Here is a 15,030-nt window from a genome sequence, read left to right as displayed (position 1 = left end):
TGGCACCCACTCTGAATGCAACTGTACATGGTCTTATTAGTACCAGTAACCCAGCACCATCTTAATGACCCGGTCTCTGTTTTCAATTACATATCCCAGGAAAAACAATATGATTGGCCCTAATATGGGTCCAGTGTCCATTGTAGTCAACTCAGCAGAGGTCAAGGAGGCAAAGTTACATACAACTGCCCACTCTAGAGTAAATTCTTCAAGAAGGGAACGGAAATAAGTAGAGCATTAGACCATCTTTTGTTTACATAGCATAAAAATTCAAAGGAGAGACAATTCAGGACTGGCAAGGGGGATTAAGGATGGCTTCATGGACTAAGTGGTATTTCAGGTAGGTGTTAGAGGATGGGTGAGGGTTTGATGGAGAATTGGTTTATATTTTTAATGCTTTTTAAATTTTGCTTAGTATTTTACAGTGAGAAAAGACCACTGTCATTCTAATACAATTTTTGCTGAATATCTATTAATACTATGTGCAAAGCTCTGTAGTGAACGCTGCAAGATATGCAAAGACAAATAAGCAGATTCTGCTTTCAGGATATTTTTGTTGGTTGAGGAGAGAAGACCTAGACACAGGAAAACAAGAGCTGAGTTCAGGGTTTGAAGAAAACTCGTTAGGCTAGAGCAAAAGTAGAGCTTGGCTTCCTGGAGGAGGTGAGACTTGTGCTGAGCATTGAGATTAACATGAGTAGGCAGAGTGAATGAAGGAAGAAAATGTGGCAGGCACTCTTCATGCCATAGAGAAACTCCATTCCGAACCCTTTTCTTCCTAACTCCATTAGAGTGACTGAAAAGCTACACGCTCATTTCCAAGCGTCCCTTGGAGCTCAGGGGGACATAGGATTTCTGGTCAATAAGACATAAGTGGAAGGCAATGTGGATTTTGCTCTCCTAATAAAGAGACAGGCATCACTGGAGCCCTTCCTTTTGACCTGAACAAGAATGTGATGCCTAAGACTGCAGTAATGTTCCTGCCACAATGAGAGTCTTTGTATGAGAAAAGTGAGCTCCCTTAAACAATCCCAGGCACAGAAAGTTGAGGAAACCTCCCTACCAGCCTTTACAGCTTTCTTTAGCTAATTCGTCAGAATTTTTCCTTATGATCCTATATGTTTAATTGTTTCATTTCCAAATTTAGATCCAGAATTTGCTATGCTTTTCTAAATAAATTAATATGATCCTCAAACTGTCACCTGGTATTTCATTTATGATTTACTGGAAATAGATTCAGTCCTCTCAAAGTATCTCCCTTGCCAAGTCAATGCACGTTCTCTATCAAGGTGTAGTCCTCAAGCACTCTTTGGGGATGAGCACTCTGCTCATGACTCATTAAATTTTTTCCTAAGTATGAAAGATTTTTAAGGAAGAAATGAATAGGTGGAAATGCCTTATTAACTGCGAGGAGGATACACAAGAATGTCTAAATCTGGCTCAATATATGGAAAATCAGCCATGGTTTCAGTATTTGGTGACAACCCATCACCTTGATAGGCTGACTTCATCTTTGTCTCCAGATTCAATGAACTGAGTAAAGTGAGAATTTTAATAGAAACAAAAAATGATCTCCATGGCTAGCAGCCTTCTGCTTTTTAAGGGGTACTAATAGTCTCCATCTTCAGATGCTAAGTATATAAGAACTGGTATTATTTCACAGGATAAGAATAAGGGGAGGTGGCTTAGAAAATAAATGAAATTGGCTGGGTGCAGTGGTTCACACCTGTAATCCCAGCACTTTGGGAGGCCAAGGTGAGTGGATCACTTAAGGTCACTTGAGGAGTTCAAGACCAGCCTGGCCAAAATGGCGAAACCCCGTCTCTACTAAAAATACAAAAATTAGCTGGGCATGGTGGCACATACCTGTAATCCCAGCTACTCAGGAGGCTGAGGCAGAAGAATCACTTGAACCTGGGAGGTGGAGCTTGCAGTGAGTCGAGATTGCGCCACTGTACTGCAGCCTGGGCCACAGAGCAAGACTCTGACAAAAAAAGAAATTCACCTGGAAATTTTTACACGGATAAAGTCACTGCTACTTTTCAGTTAATTCAATTACAAGAGACTGAATATTTGTGTCTCCTCCCCCCATCAAATTCATATGTTGAACCTTAATCCCCAAGGTGAGAGTATTTGGAGGTGAGGCCTTTGGGAAGTGATTAGGGCATGAGGGTGGAACCTTCATGCATGGGATTAGTGCCCTTATAAAAGAGACCCCAAAAAGTTCCCTCACCCTGCCACCACATGAAGATACAATGAGACATGAGCCATATATGAGCCAGGAAACATCCCTCACTATACACCAAGTCAGCTGGTGCCTTGATCTTAGACTTCCCAGCCTCCAGAACTGTGAGAAATACTTTTCTGTTGCTTGTAAGCCACCATGCCTGTGGTATTCTGTGATAGTTATCCAAATTGGCTAAGACATCAACATATATTTTTAACTACATAATCATGGTTAGGACCCAGAGTTTAATGACCTCTCTAACTCAGAACAAGCAGGAGAGTTGTTCTAGAGATACACCCTTCCCTAAGTACTTCACAGGTGCTGGAGGAAGTGACATGCTGCTGGGGCTGTGGCTGAGACCCAGCCAGGTGGGCCAGGCTCAGTGTTGAAGGGTTTGGGGCCTGTTTCAGGCAGTGAATTGGTCCTATCCATGTGTGTACACTAGCGGAATGTAAGAGTTCTGGAGTCAGACACCAGCTCCTCCATGTCCTAACTGTGTGACCCTGAATCACATTACATAACCTCTGTGCAGGTAATGGGGCTTTCTCATCTAGTTCAGTGCCTAGCACATAATAAGAACCCACAAATATTAGCTTTTTATATTGCTATTATTATTTTTACACCAGTAGTTTCAAAAGGAATCCCTAATGCCCAGAAGGCACTTGGTAGGTACTGAACAAACAAAGGAAGAACAATGGGACAATTGACACAAGGTACTACATGATTCATTGTGGATTCAATGGATTCTGGGGTAAATCATTTTCTTTCAGCCTCATCTCACTTTGAAAATATGTGTTCATTTTCAAATCAGTCTCAGTCTTACAATCTGTAGATTTTTAAAATATGCTTCTGGAAGAAAATTCCTTTAGGTGGACAAAATATTACAAATGTTAGTGTTTGACAAATAACTGGTTACTTAGAAATGGGAAGCAATGCTTATTAATCCTCATTGCAGGGAGATCTGTTTAAGACTCTCATTTGATTTGTTGAAGGGCTGAGAACTCAGGTTGTTACATTCACCCAGAGAGGATACCTCTTACCGAGCACATTAGAAATTGGATATGCAGCTTCCCTTTTAAATGGCTGTTGAGACCTTCTCGAATAAAAGAAGAAAGAGAGGAGCTGCCCAGCTTGTCCATCTCACAGCAGGTCAGGTGTGGGAGGAGCTCTTTGAAAGAGAAGCTATTTAGAACCATCTAGGAACTCAGAGTGAGTAAACAGTTGTGGGGAAAAGGTAATTAACACCAGCATCCTAGGTAGAAGCAAAGGCCAAGCTGGTGGAAAGGATCAGACAGTGACAAAAATGACCCAGGAAAACTAACAGACAGGAGGACCATAGATATTCTGGTCTTGGCTCAAAGCAAACATTAAGCCAGCAGCCAGAAATTAACTATTCTTCTGTATTTTTAAAAACATATCATGCTGTAGGTTCTTCTTCAGGTGAAGGGAGATGATATCAGAGGGAAACACGGAACTTTGGGAATAAATGAGGAGCAACAGAAATGGCAAAATATCTGGGTAAATGTAATGTATAATTTTTCTCCTTTTGAATTCTTTAAGATATATATGATAGTTGAAAGCAAAAAAATATAACACTGGCTGGGGGATTTAAAATGTTATTAGATGTAATATGTTCGAAAACTGTAACATGAAAGAAATTAAAGACATCTATACTGTTGTAAAGTTTCTACATATTGCTTGAAGTATTAAACCATAAGTAGAATGTGAAAAAAAAAAAAAAAAAAAACATATCACCCAAGTATTATACAGATTATACACAGGAAAATGAAGCAAAGAAATGTATGTGCTGTTATCTAAAGTACCTTAAAGTTCGATAGGGCACACTTGTGCTTTTAGCCTGGTGTCATTCTTGAGACTTGGATCTCCTTGTTCAGTTAATCACTTCTGTCTCCCAATCGAGCCCACCCTAGAAGCCAGCCTTTAGCTTTTGGCTCAGGCCAATTCAGAATGTATTTTTCTGTTACCACTTAACTACAGCCTTGAACTTCATCTATGTCAAGACCATCTTCTAGGACAAAATGCATGGCATATTCAAGTAATGGCAATGACTGGGCCTGGTAGCTCCCAACACTTTCGGAGGTTGAGATAGGAGGATCACCTGAGCCCAGGAGTTCAAGACCAGCCTGGACAACACAGTGAAACCCCTTCTCTACAAAAAATTTTAAAAAGTAGCCAGGCATGGTGGTATGCACCTGTAGTCCCAGCAACTCAGGAGGCTGAGCGGGAGAATCTCTCTCTTTTTTTTTTTTTTTTTTTGGCTTTAAGTTTCAGGATACATGTGCAGAATGTGCAGGTTTGTTATGTAGGTATACATGTGCCATGGTGATTTGCTGTACCTATCAACTCTTCATCCAGGTTTTAAGCTCCACATGCATTAGGTATTTGTCCTAATGCTCTCCCTTCCCTTACCCTCAACCCCCCCAACAGGCCCTGGTGTGTGATGTTTCCCTCCCTGTGTCCATGTATTCTCATTGTTTGACTGAGGTGAGAAGTGAGAGAATCTCTTAAGACCAGGAGTTCAAGGATGCAGTGAGCTATGACCATGCCACTGCACTCCAACCTGAGCAACAGAGTAAGACTCAGTTTTTTAAAAGAAAAAAAATGGCAAGTATGCCAGGATGAGCTGAGTGCATAGTGCCCAGAAAGGGAGAGTAGGTAGTGAGGCTGGAAGGGAAGGTTTGGTCCAAGTGGTGGAGCTCATGAAGCCATGCTAAGGAGTTTAACCACAGGTCACAGGCATGAGTGAGGTTTGGTCTCTGCAGCACTGGAGGGTCTCTGTGCTAGATACTCCTTTCTAGAATTCACTTAGTGACTCTATAGTTTGCATGTAAGGCTTTGTTTAAAGTTCGTTTTGTTATGTTTTTTAGTGTGGTATCCAATTTCAAAAATAATCAAATGACATTTTTACCTTGTATTATTAAATATTTTATAATAATGCTGCCCTTATCCACATGCTTGCCTCCTAAGAAAGACACGGTTTTAGTTTGTACCCTAATTGCTCACCTAGTTGACTCTTGTTTTATTGCCTCCCTCATTTTGACAAGAAAATATTCTTTTCTGTAAAATTCCACACTGCTCCCCTCTCCACCATACAGATTCTCCTCTGTTTTACTGTTAGTGCTATTCCTTGATCTCTACTGCCTGTCTTCATGATTGTCTTTCTCTCTAGGCCAATAATCTCTCTCGTTCTCATGAGGGAAGTATCACAGCTGTCCAGGTTTCTGGACTTCCAAGACCTTCCATCCTAGGGATCATCACTATTGAGAGGCTTTTGAGTTTCACAGTTCAGTATTTTGAGAAAAAGAATCTGATTGGCTCAGCGTGAGTCAGGGGTCTACCTCCTGTCCAATCAGATTACAGGAGCTGGGCCATCTGGCAGACACAAATTAGGAAGCCCCCTCTTCAAGCCAGGACTGTGGGGCACTTCCAAAGACAGGAGCACAGGCTGGTCACAAACCGCAAGCTTGCCTACTTCATGTTCCTTCTTCAAACATGAATGCTTTTCTTATGGGGGCAGTTTCTTGGAAGCTAAAGAACTAATAAAGAAAAAGAAACCCATTAACACAATTTGATTCTAACTGCTTTGTCACTGATTGCGGTTTAATTCTGGATGGGTTGTTATTCTTAGTTAACCGGGAAGAAAAGATATAACAATTTAGGGTAAATGAGGAGATAGAACATAATTCACATTATTTTTTTATTAAAGTCTCTAGGCCTGAGTTAAAGTGATAATACCAGGAAAAAGAGTATGTTTTGAAAAGCAATTCAGTTTATCATATATGTAATCAAGATATTAGGATTTCCATACTTCTTAAGATCTAGACGCCATGGCCTCACTCCCATTACACACTTGTAAAAAGTCCAAAGTCTACTCAGGATTCCTGTGGGTTCTTAACCACCTTTGTCTCCAGGCTTCTGCTTTCACTGATTAGTGCAGGTTATGGATCAATGCACCACCTGTATCTGCTGCCCATATCCCTTCCTTTCACACTGCATTCAATTCAGATGTTGACTCTGCTTCTTTCTGTCCTTCCACCAAATCAGAAACAACTCACGTAAGCAATAGTAGACTACAATGAAGAGAAAGAGGGTGGCACCCCCAAACCAGGACCCTCCTACAGTTGGCCCTGCAGGTGCTCAGCCCAGAAAGACAGGGCTCTGCCTTAAGTTTAGCAGCAGCCTTCAGAGAAGGAGAAGCTGGAAATGGAGAGGTGAAGGCTGGGAAATGGCCAGGCCTGTGGATGCCATTCAGCAGAAGCCAAGAAGGGAGGAAATCAGATGGAGGGGTCTCCAGGGTTATTGACATCAGACATCTGGAAATCAGGAGAGCAACACCGCAATAGGAAACCCAGGCTAGGGTTAGACCTAGTCAAAACTCTTTAAACCATCCCCCTCCTGGCTGACTGTTCTCTGTAAAGCATTCTATACAATGCCCATGGCATACTGAAGCCCAAAGGCCAAGAGGCTACACTGTAGTAGCTAAACACCTAGCAAGAGTCAGTATGTTTGTCCCTAAATCTGTTTATATCATGTACATGTATAGCACATGACTTACAAGTGGGAAAATAAGTAGCACTAGTGTTTCTGTAAAGACTAAATTGAACTCTATGGAAAGACGTGTTAATACAAATAACCAAAAACTTGGTGTCAAATAAGTCTTACATGCTTGTAAAAGACGAAAAAATAATAAAAATTAAAAGCATTCTGAACCCAAACTTCTTTGAAAGTCTTAAATTGTCTTTCCACTAACAAAAGAAAGAAAGAAAAAGGCCAAAATAGCTGGAATGGACACACACTGCATCACAGGTGTGATTTATTCATAGAAAACTGTGGAAAAACTCCAAAGAGCAAAACCATGAAGAAGAGATCTTAGCCCTACATCAAAAGCATGTGGGTTTGCTGTTTGTTTTAAATTTTTTTGATTCTTTATTTTAACTGTATTTTTGAAAATTGATCCAACAACATGATTATGTCAAGAAAGATGGTTTATGCTGAGCCTGGGAATTTGGAAAGCTGATGCTATTCTTTGTGGCACGTTCTCTGTATTCTACAGATTCTCAGCCAGCAATTAAAAAGTACAGGGGCCAAGCTCAAAGAGGAAACCAGGACAGGCTTAGATAGAAAATGAAGGTCTGTGTTAAGGGGAAGGGGTCCAGGATGGGGCCTAAATCCTAGGAAAATCCAGTAGACACACAGAACGGGGCACTGGATGGAAGCTGAGGCCTAAGGCTGGGGTGGGAAGCAGAGATTAGTGCAACTGGGTGTCCAGGCTTACTGCTAAAGCCCAAATCCTGAGTCTAGTTGGCAGCAAAGAGACTTGGGCAGTAGGAGCTTGAAGACAAAGGTGATTAGGAAGCCACAGGAATCTCGGGTAGACATCAGACTTTTTACAAGTGTGAAATGAGAGTTGAGGCCATAGCATCTAGATCTTAAGAAGTATGGAAATCCCAATAATACCTTTATTACATATTAATAAACTGAATTTCCTTCAATTTCATTTCAGGTTATGGATCAACACACCACCTGTAACCACTGCCCATGTCCCTCCCTTTCACATTGCATTAACTTCAGGTGTGGGCTCTGCCTCTTTCTGTCTTCCCACGAAATCAAAAACCACTCACATAAGCAATAGTAGACTCCATGAAGTACAGTCATCAGCTTTCCAAATTCGCAGGCTCGACATAAACCCTTTTTCTTGACATGATCATGTTGTTGGATTGCAGCAGGAGTAACGGGGAAGGAGAGGCTGGCGGTAATTTACACAAGGGACCCAGTAGTTCTGTCTGAGCTACCAGGTACCAAGAAGGTGACCTTCATTCAAACCATACTGGACAAGAGTGTAGATAGGTCATAATGGTTATTGCCCTATGTATCGTCTTAGTTGAGAATGCCTCAGAAACTGGAGTGGTTCTCAACCTACAGGTGGAGGAACGATGGATTCAACTCCCAGGAGGTAGAAGAGCAGAAAGAAAAGAATCCATCCAGGGCTGCAGAGGCCCAGTTGTTGGGGCTTATAATGGATCCTTCCACCCCCTACCACCAGTCTCAGGTGTTTTCAGAACTGAGAAAACCCCTGGTGCTCAGAAAGGCTCTAGGACTCAGGATTCACAAGAGCTCAATGACTTCAGTTTGGGGTTCTGGACTCAGGTTCAAAGCTCAGTGGACTCAGGCTTCTGAGGAGCTTGATGGTGTTCAGCAGCTTTGTGAGCTTAGAGCAACTAGCACTATGCAGAGTGTGTTTGTAGCTATACAGGCTTCTGTGCCCAGCCTGAGCTCCTAAACATCATTTGGAAAGATGTTTCTATGGGAAAACTGTGCCTCCAAATGCAACTGTCCCTCTCTCCCATGCACACATTGCTGTGCACACCATGGTTTTTTAACTCATGAGGAGGAGAAAACTGAAGTGATATTGAGCTTGGGTTGGCTTGACATGAATGTCTCCCATATGGCATCATTTTGCACTGAATAATCCAACTTTGGGGAAACTGATGTCAGATTGTTGCGCGCTTGTTCTGTTAATGCCATGGGACAAGAGGATATCCCTGTGGTTGGGCATGTGACCCTCTCTGAATGGAATGAACATTCATGGGGTCAGGCACTTTAGGAAGAGGTCAGTCTGAGGCCAAAATATAGAGAAACCAGGGAGGTAAACCTTATACAAGAGGGAAGGAAACACTCATTTCTCTGAATCTGGGAATCCCTTTGGATTAAGAATGATGTGTAGAGAGGTAGAAACATTCAGGGAGATGAAGACAAGCTGTCTTTAGCCAAGTAGGAGATAGGCAGGGAGCTGATCTAGTAGAGCAGTGATCCCCAACCTTTTTGACACCAGTTTCGTGGAAGACAATTTTTCCATGGATGGGGTGGGGTGTGGTTTCAGGATGAAACTGTTCCACCTCAGATCGTCAAGCATTAGATTCTCATAAGGAGCGCACAACCTAGTCCCTCGCATGTGCGGTTCACAGTACGGCTTGTGCTCCTATGAGAATCTAATGCGGCCACTGATCTGACAGGAGGTGGAGCTCAGGCAGTCATGCTCACTTGCCTGCTGCCCACCTCCTGCTGTACGACCTGGTTCTTAACAGGCTGCAGACTGATAGTGTCCGCAGCTCAGGGGTTGGAGACCCCTGTAGCAGAGAAACCAACGGTGGGCCTGTGTGTGGCTATCTGTTGTAAATTATTATCTCTAGTGAGCTCCCTTTTAGTATTAGAACTCTAGGCTGCTCATGATAGAACTCAAACCATACTAGCTTAAAGCAAAAATATAATTTATTGGCTCATAGGATTCCAGGAAGTGCCTAACAAACAAACCAGAAAGGCAAGGATGAAGGTAGAAATCAGGAGCATCTGAACCCAAGGACTCGAATGCCTCCAAGGCTCCTGTCTCTCGTTACCACTTCTACCTGCATGATAACTCTGTCTCACCACTGGTATCTTCATCATGCAACAGTGAGCATGGTCACTGTCAGGTCTTAAATTTTACGTCTTACAAGAACTGCTGTCAAAGAGACGGCTGGAGTCTTTTTCTTAGCCCAGGGAAGGATTCTTATTGGCCCAGTCAGGATCACTCCACCCCATACAGTCACTCACTTTTTCGTGATCCCCATAGCAGGCATCATGAGTTGAGTTAATTTTATTGACTTAGTATGTCTATTTTGTCTTATTAACTGACAAAAAAATTGTTTATATTTATGGTGTACAACATGATGCATTGATATATGTATACATTGTGGAATGACTAAATCAAGTGAATTCACATATGTATTACCTTCATACTTTTTTGTGGTGAGAACACTTAAAACTTAGTATGTCTAGTATATGTCTTCCTGACTGGCATGTAAATTTATGAAAGCAGACACATTTCTGACTTGTTCACCACTATATCTCCAGCACCAAAACAATACTTTGCCTGGACATGGTGGCTCACGCCTGTAATCCCAACACTTTGGGAGGCCAAGCTAGGAGGATTGCTTGAGGCAAAGGAGTTCAAAACCAGCCTGGTCAAAATAGTGAGACCCCATCTCTACAAAAGAAATTTTAAAAAAATTAGCTGGACATGGTAGCATGTGCCCGTAGTCCCAGCTGCTTGGGAGCCTGAGGCAGAGGATCTCTTGAGCCTGGGAGATCAAAACTGCAGTGAGCCATCATTACACCACTGCACTCCAGGCTGGGTGACAGAAGGAGAACCTGTCTCAAAAGAAAAAGAAAAAAAGAAAGACAAGAAAAAAAACAATACTTTGGTACTTAAGAGCTACTCAACAAATACTTCTAACTCAACATATCAGAAATCCAGTCAAAATCAAGCCATATGTGTCCATTAGCCATTAAAAATCATGTTCTTGAAAAAAGTGTCTATGATAAAGGAGAAAGAAGTAGATTAAAAAAATCTCTATTCCTAATATAATCCTAATTTATAAATAAGCTTAGCTTTAAAATGCAATATCTCAAATTGGGGGGTAAAATCCACAGGGACTCATCAGACTATAGGGCTACTGCAGACCCTCATTCCATCCAAAGGTAATGAGGAGGGAAAGCAAAAAAATAAAATAAAATAAAGAGATGTTGTGCCCGTGCCCCATGTAAGGTTGTCAGATAAAATGCAGGATTCATAGTTAATTTTTATTTTCAGATAAACAACAAATACTTTTTTAGTGTAAGTATGTCCCAAATATTACTTACTAAATAATACTAAAATTGCATTTATTGTTTCTCTGAAATTCTAATTTAACTGGGAATCCCATGTTTGTTTTTGCTAACTCTGGCAGCCCTAGTCTCCCTGGTGCCCACCCAGGGAGTGCCAGCATGCTGAAGTAGCAGTGTGACACACAGAGTGAGAGCAGAAGACAGGACCTTGGGTTGCTCTGGCTTCAGACTGACGTGGAAGGAATGTTCCAGCTGTTCCTGCGTGCTTCCAACAGAGGAGGCAGACGGTGGCTGAAAGGTGTCCCCAAAGTGGAGGCTGAAGAGTGGGAAGCCCAGGCCAGCTTCTGGGCAACCCATAGCCAGGACTCAGAGGATCTGTCATGGGGCAGAGCCTGCAGGAGATGGACCCCTTGACACAGGAGATGGACCACCTGATCAAGCCCAGAGAAGTAGCCCTGTGTGATGCCAGCTTGGACCCCAGAGCTAACCCCAGCAGCAAGCCAGGAAAGACAACAAGCATCTTTGAACAGAGTCTGTGGATCTTCCCCAATCACTAGGAAGATTTAGATGCCATATTGTGGAGAAGAAGAGGGGCAAATCTTTGAGAAGAGAGAAAGTCATGGTAAGAACTTTAAACCTCAATATTTATGTACCCTGTAAGGTACATATTCCTGCCCTGTAATCAGGAATAGGCCAAGGTGGCCTTTCAGCACAGCTTCACTCAGCGGGTTTGGAGCGCGGGCACACAACTCCGCATGTTATGTAAGCATGCCACATGAGGCTCATTAGGTGATCACCCACATGAGCTCGTGCTTGGGTTGGAGCCACTATTGTCTGTAAAAGGTATAATTACCTTGCTGATGCTGTACATACAGCTCATGCCTAGACTTGCACCCATGGCTTGCTTGTGCCCACCACTCATGCCCAGGCTTGCTCACACCCAAAGAGATAGTAAAAGCCATGTGGAAACTATGATTCCTCTAGGTTTTTTCCAGCTACCTGCCATTCATCCATCCACTCTCCTTGGTCCTCAGCTAGGGCTGGAACCTGACAGAACATAGCCCCCAAACAGTGTTTCAGGCCAAGTTTGTTATCTTTCTGCCATCAGTGAAAATGCAAACACCAGAGACACGCAAAAACCAATAAAGAAAATGAAGAGCATCACCATCTCTTCATCTAAGCATCCATCTACACATCTGTCAGTTGGTAGGGAAGTCTTCCTAGGGACAGAACTGATCTTTTAAGATAACACGTTTCTGAGACTTCCTTCGGATATGGAAAGAAAGGCACCCTGCTCATGGTCTGAAAAGATAGGATTAGGAGAAGAATTTAAATGTTCTGTACAACAAAGTAACCAGGATTTTAGAACTTCCTCCCCAGGAGAGATTTGAGAGTTCTGGCTGAGGATGAGTGAACCGTGGATAGGAGCAAGTTTCAGAAATATGATGAGAACTTTAGGCCAAAGGAAGAAGCAGCCTGTGAATATTCCCTTGTTCAAGATGGCCTGGGAATATTTAAGATTGGGCATGTCTTATCTTCCATTGTAACTTGTTCTCTGTTCTGGGCAGGGCTATTATCTAAGGCCTCCTCCATTAACTGCAAGCCCTCAGGGAAATCCACTGAACATTAAAGCTTGTGGCAGAGTCACTACAGACCTTACGGCTCAACAGTGAAAGCATGAATTGCCTTCCAGATTGTGCAGTGCACAACTTGCACACTCATACTTGGTGACCCTAACTGGACTAGAAATGAAGAAACCTTCCTTCCTCAAAGTACATGAGCACAAGATGACCCTCAAGAGGGAGGACAAGGAAGACTAAATTGTATTATTACCTGGATTCAAAAGGAATATTATGCAATAAAATGTGAATAGTTATCTGTAGGTGCTATAATAGGTGACTTTTATTTTCTTTTTAGTGCTATTGTGCACTCATCTGTGTTAGTTTTGATATCAGGAAGAATTATTAAGAGTCAAAGAAATTATCACACCCTAGGCAAACAGCAGTCATGGCATAGCTGGTGCCCAGACTCTTATCTCTGGATGACAGCTGGGGTCTCAGTCAGCTGACATTCCACTTGTCTTGGTGCCTGGCACAGGAATTAGGAGGTCCAAGACTCGCCTGAAAGATGCCGGTGCCCATAACAGGGATGATAATGCTGGCAGGGTGGTGGTGTTTGGGAAGGAGGACAGGACTGTGACAGAGGAGGAAAGACTTGGCATCAGAACCCAGCCACATTTTTTGTTTGGGGACAATGCCGAGACATGTGTATTTTACTATAGCAGAGACTGACCAAATTGCTCTAAATGTTAAGCAAAAGTCAGTGAATGAGGAAGTGTTTCCACATTTTTATCTAGTACTTCTCTGGAATTTGCTTTTATTACTCTTTGTAAAAATCATACATGTCAAAACTAGCAGGCGTTTGCATCGTGCAATTTTTAATTTCTAAGGGGCCTTAGAAGCTATGCAGTTCTACTTCCTCCCTTTACAGATTGCAAACGTGGGCCTCAGAGAGGAGAAGGGCCAGAGCCAGGATTCCATAGAGTCAGGTTCTGCAAAGAAGCAGCACTAAGACAATGTGCATGTATATATATACACCTCCCTCTCTCTTTCTCTCTCTATTTACATATAAAGAGATTCATTTTAAGGAATTGGCTCATGTGATTATGAAGGCTGGCAAGTCCAAAATATTCAGGGTGGGCTGGCAGGCTGGAGACCCAGGGAAAAGTTGATGCTGTAGTTCAAGTTCGAAGGACATCAGGCTGAAGACCCAGAAAAAAGCCAATGCTATAGCTCAAGCCCAAACGCTGTCTACTAGCAGAATTCCTTCTTACTGGGAGGAGGGTCAGTCTTCTGTTCTATTCAAGCCTTCAACTAGCAGCATGACGTCAACCCCATTAGGAAGGCCAGCCTTCTTTACTCAAAGTCTACCAATCTTAGTGTTAATCTCATCCCAAAACACCCTCACACAAATATCCAGAATAATGTTTGACCACACATCTGGGCACTATGGCCCAGCCAAGGTGACACATAAGATTAGAAGTGGAAATGGAATTGAAACCCAAACTTCCTGACTTTCACAAAAATCTGTCCACTTGGTCATGTGACCCCAGTAAGACTCATGCCATTGAAACAATAAATGCTGGAGTCCTAAAATTTCCAAGGAAGAAGCATGGGGGAGTGAAATGTTATACTTAACAAATGTATTTATATGCTTTAAGTAATTTTCCCCAGCAATATGCCTACATAGACACACTTCAAACCAAGGAAGAAAAATAACATAATTTAGAGAGACCAAATTCAAGACCCCCAGTTCCATGTAACCCTCGAGCATCCCAATCCTACCATAAAATAACATTAATGAAACATTTGTCAAGCCATTTGAGAGCCATGGATATTAGATGCAGAATATTATGGATATTAGATGCAGAATATTATGAAATACAAAACATTAAGAGGCACATGCACCAAAAATAAGCTCAAGTCAAGTTCCTCAACTAGTTCTCTTCATGAATCCTGAATGTTGGATGTGATTCCTCATTAGAGAAGAAGCACCGTAATGTCTACATCTTCCACTTCTCCCATGCCTCGATTTTAGCACTTTGAATTCTACCTCCTACAGTCTTTTTTTCTCCATTAAAGGAAAAAGAGAGTATGTAAGCTTTGCACTTAACACCTCACTAAGAAGCCTATATTAGAGAAAAAGACATTCCCACCTTTACTGCTCTGATCTACTGGAAGAATGTTTTATTAGCTAAAGAAGTAACACTGCAACTATTTAAAATTCCCACCAGATTTCTGCAGTAACATCATTACCTTAGCAAACTTACTTGAGTTTCAGTTTCAACTTTTTTCAAAATTTAGGTAATCCATTTGAAAATCCTAAACGCATTGGGAAATATTTGGAGGCTGCAGCTTTTGGTTAGAATCTAAATAGTTATAAGAATACACAGGCAATTTTACTCTGTTCATCTCACACACATCATCAAGTAGAAGCAATTGCTGAGATGGACTGACCAATAGCTACACAAGGAATCATATTACTTTAGTTCTAGCTTTGTGACAGCCAAAATAATGAGACCTCAGGCTAAAACATCAATCTATCGTGTCCTTAGGACAATGATCTTGAATAGGCAATAT

General features: G+C 42.0%; 1 long non-coding RNA gene across 1 annotated transcript in view; it reads right to left on the bottom strand.

Annotated features, from left to right (window-relative positions):
- Positions 1–14,825, bottom strand: part of LOC129051673 (uncharacterized) — a 92,377-nt gene extending 77,552 nt beyond the window's left edge. Inside the window, exons 1-2 of the long non-coding RNA XR_008516100.2 lie at positions 14,721–14,825; positions 1,867–1,984 (exon numbers count right to left, since the gene is read on the bottom strand). This is a non-coding gene — a long non-coding RNA (uncharacterized LOC129051673). The remainder of the gene's footprint in view (positions 1–1,866; positions 1,985–14,720) is intronic.
- Between the last annotated feature and the right edge of the window lie 205 nt (positions 14,826–15,030).

This window comes from Pongo abelii, chromosome 17 (genome assembly GCF_028885655.2).
Source record: "Pongo abelii isolate AG06213 chromosome 17, NHGRI_mPonAbe1-v2.0_pri, whole genome shotgun sequence".
Classification (NCBI taxonomy): Eukaryota; Metazoa; Chordata; class Mammalia; order Primates; family Hominidae; genus Pongo; species Pongo abelii.
This window is presented reverse-complemented; position numbering and strand designations above follow the sequence as displayed.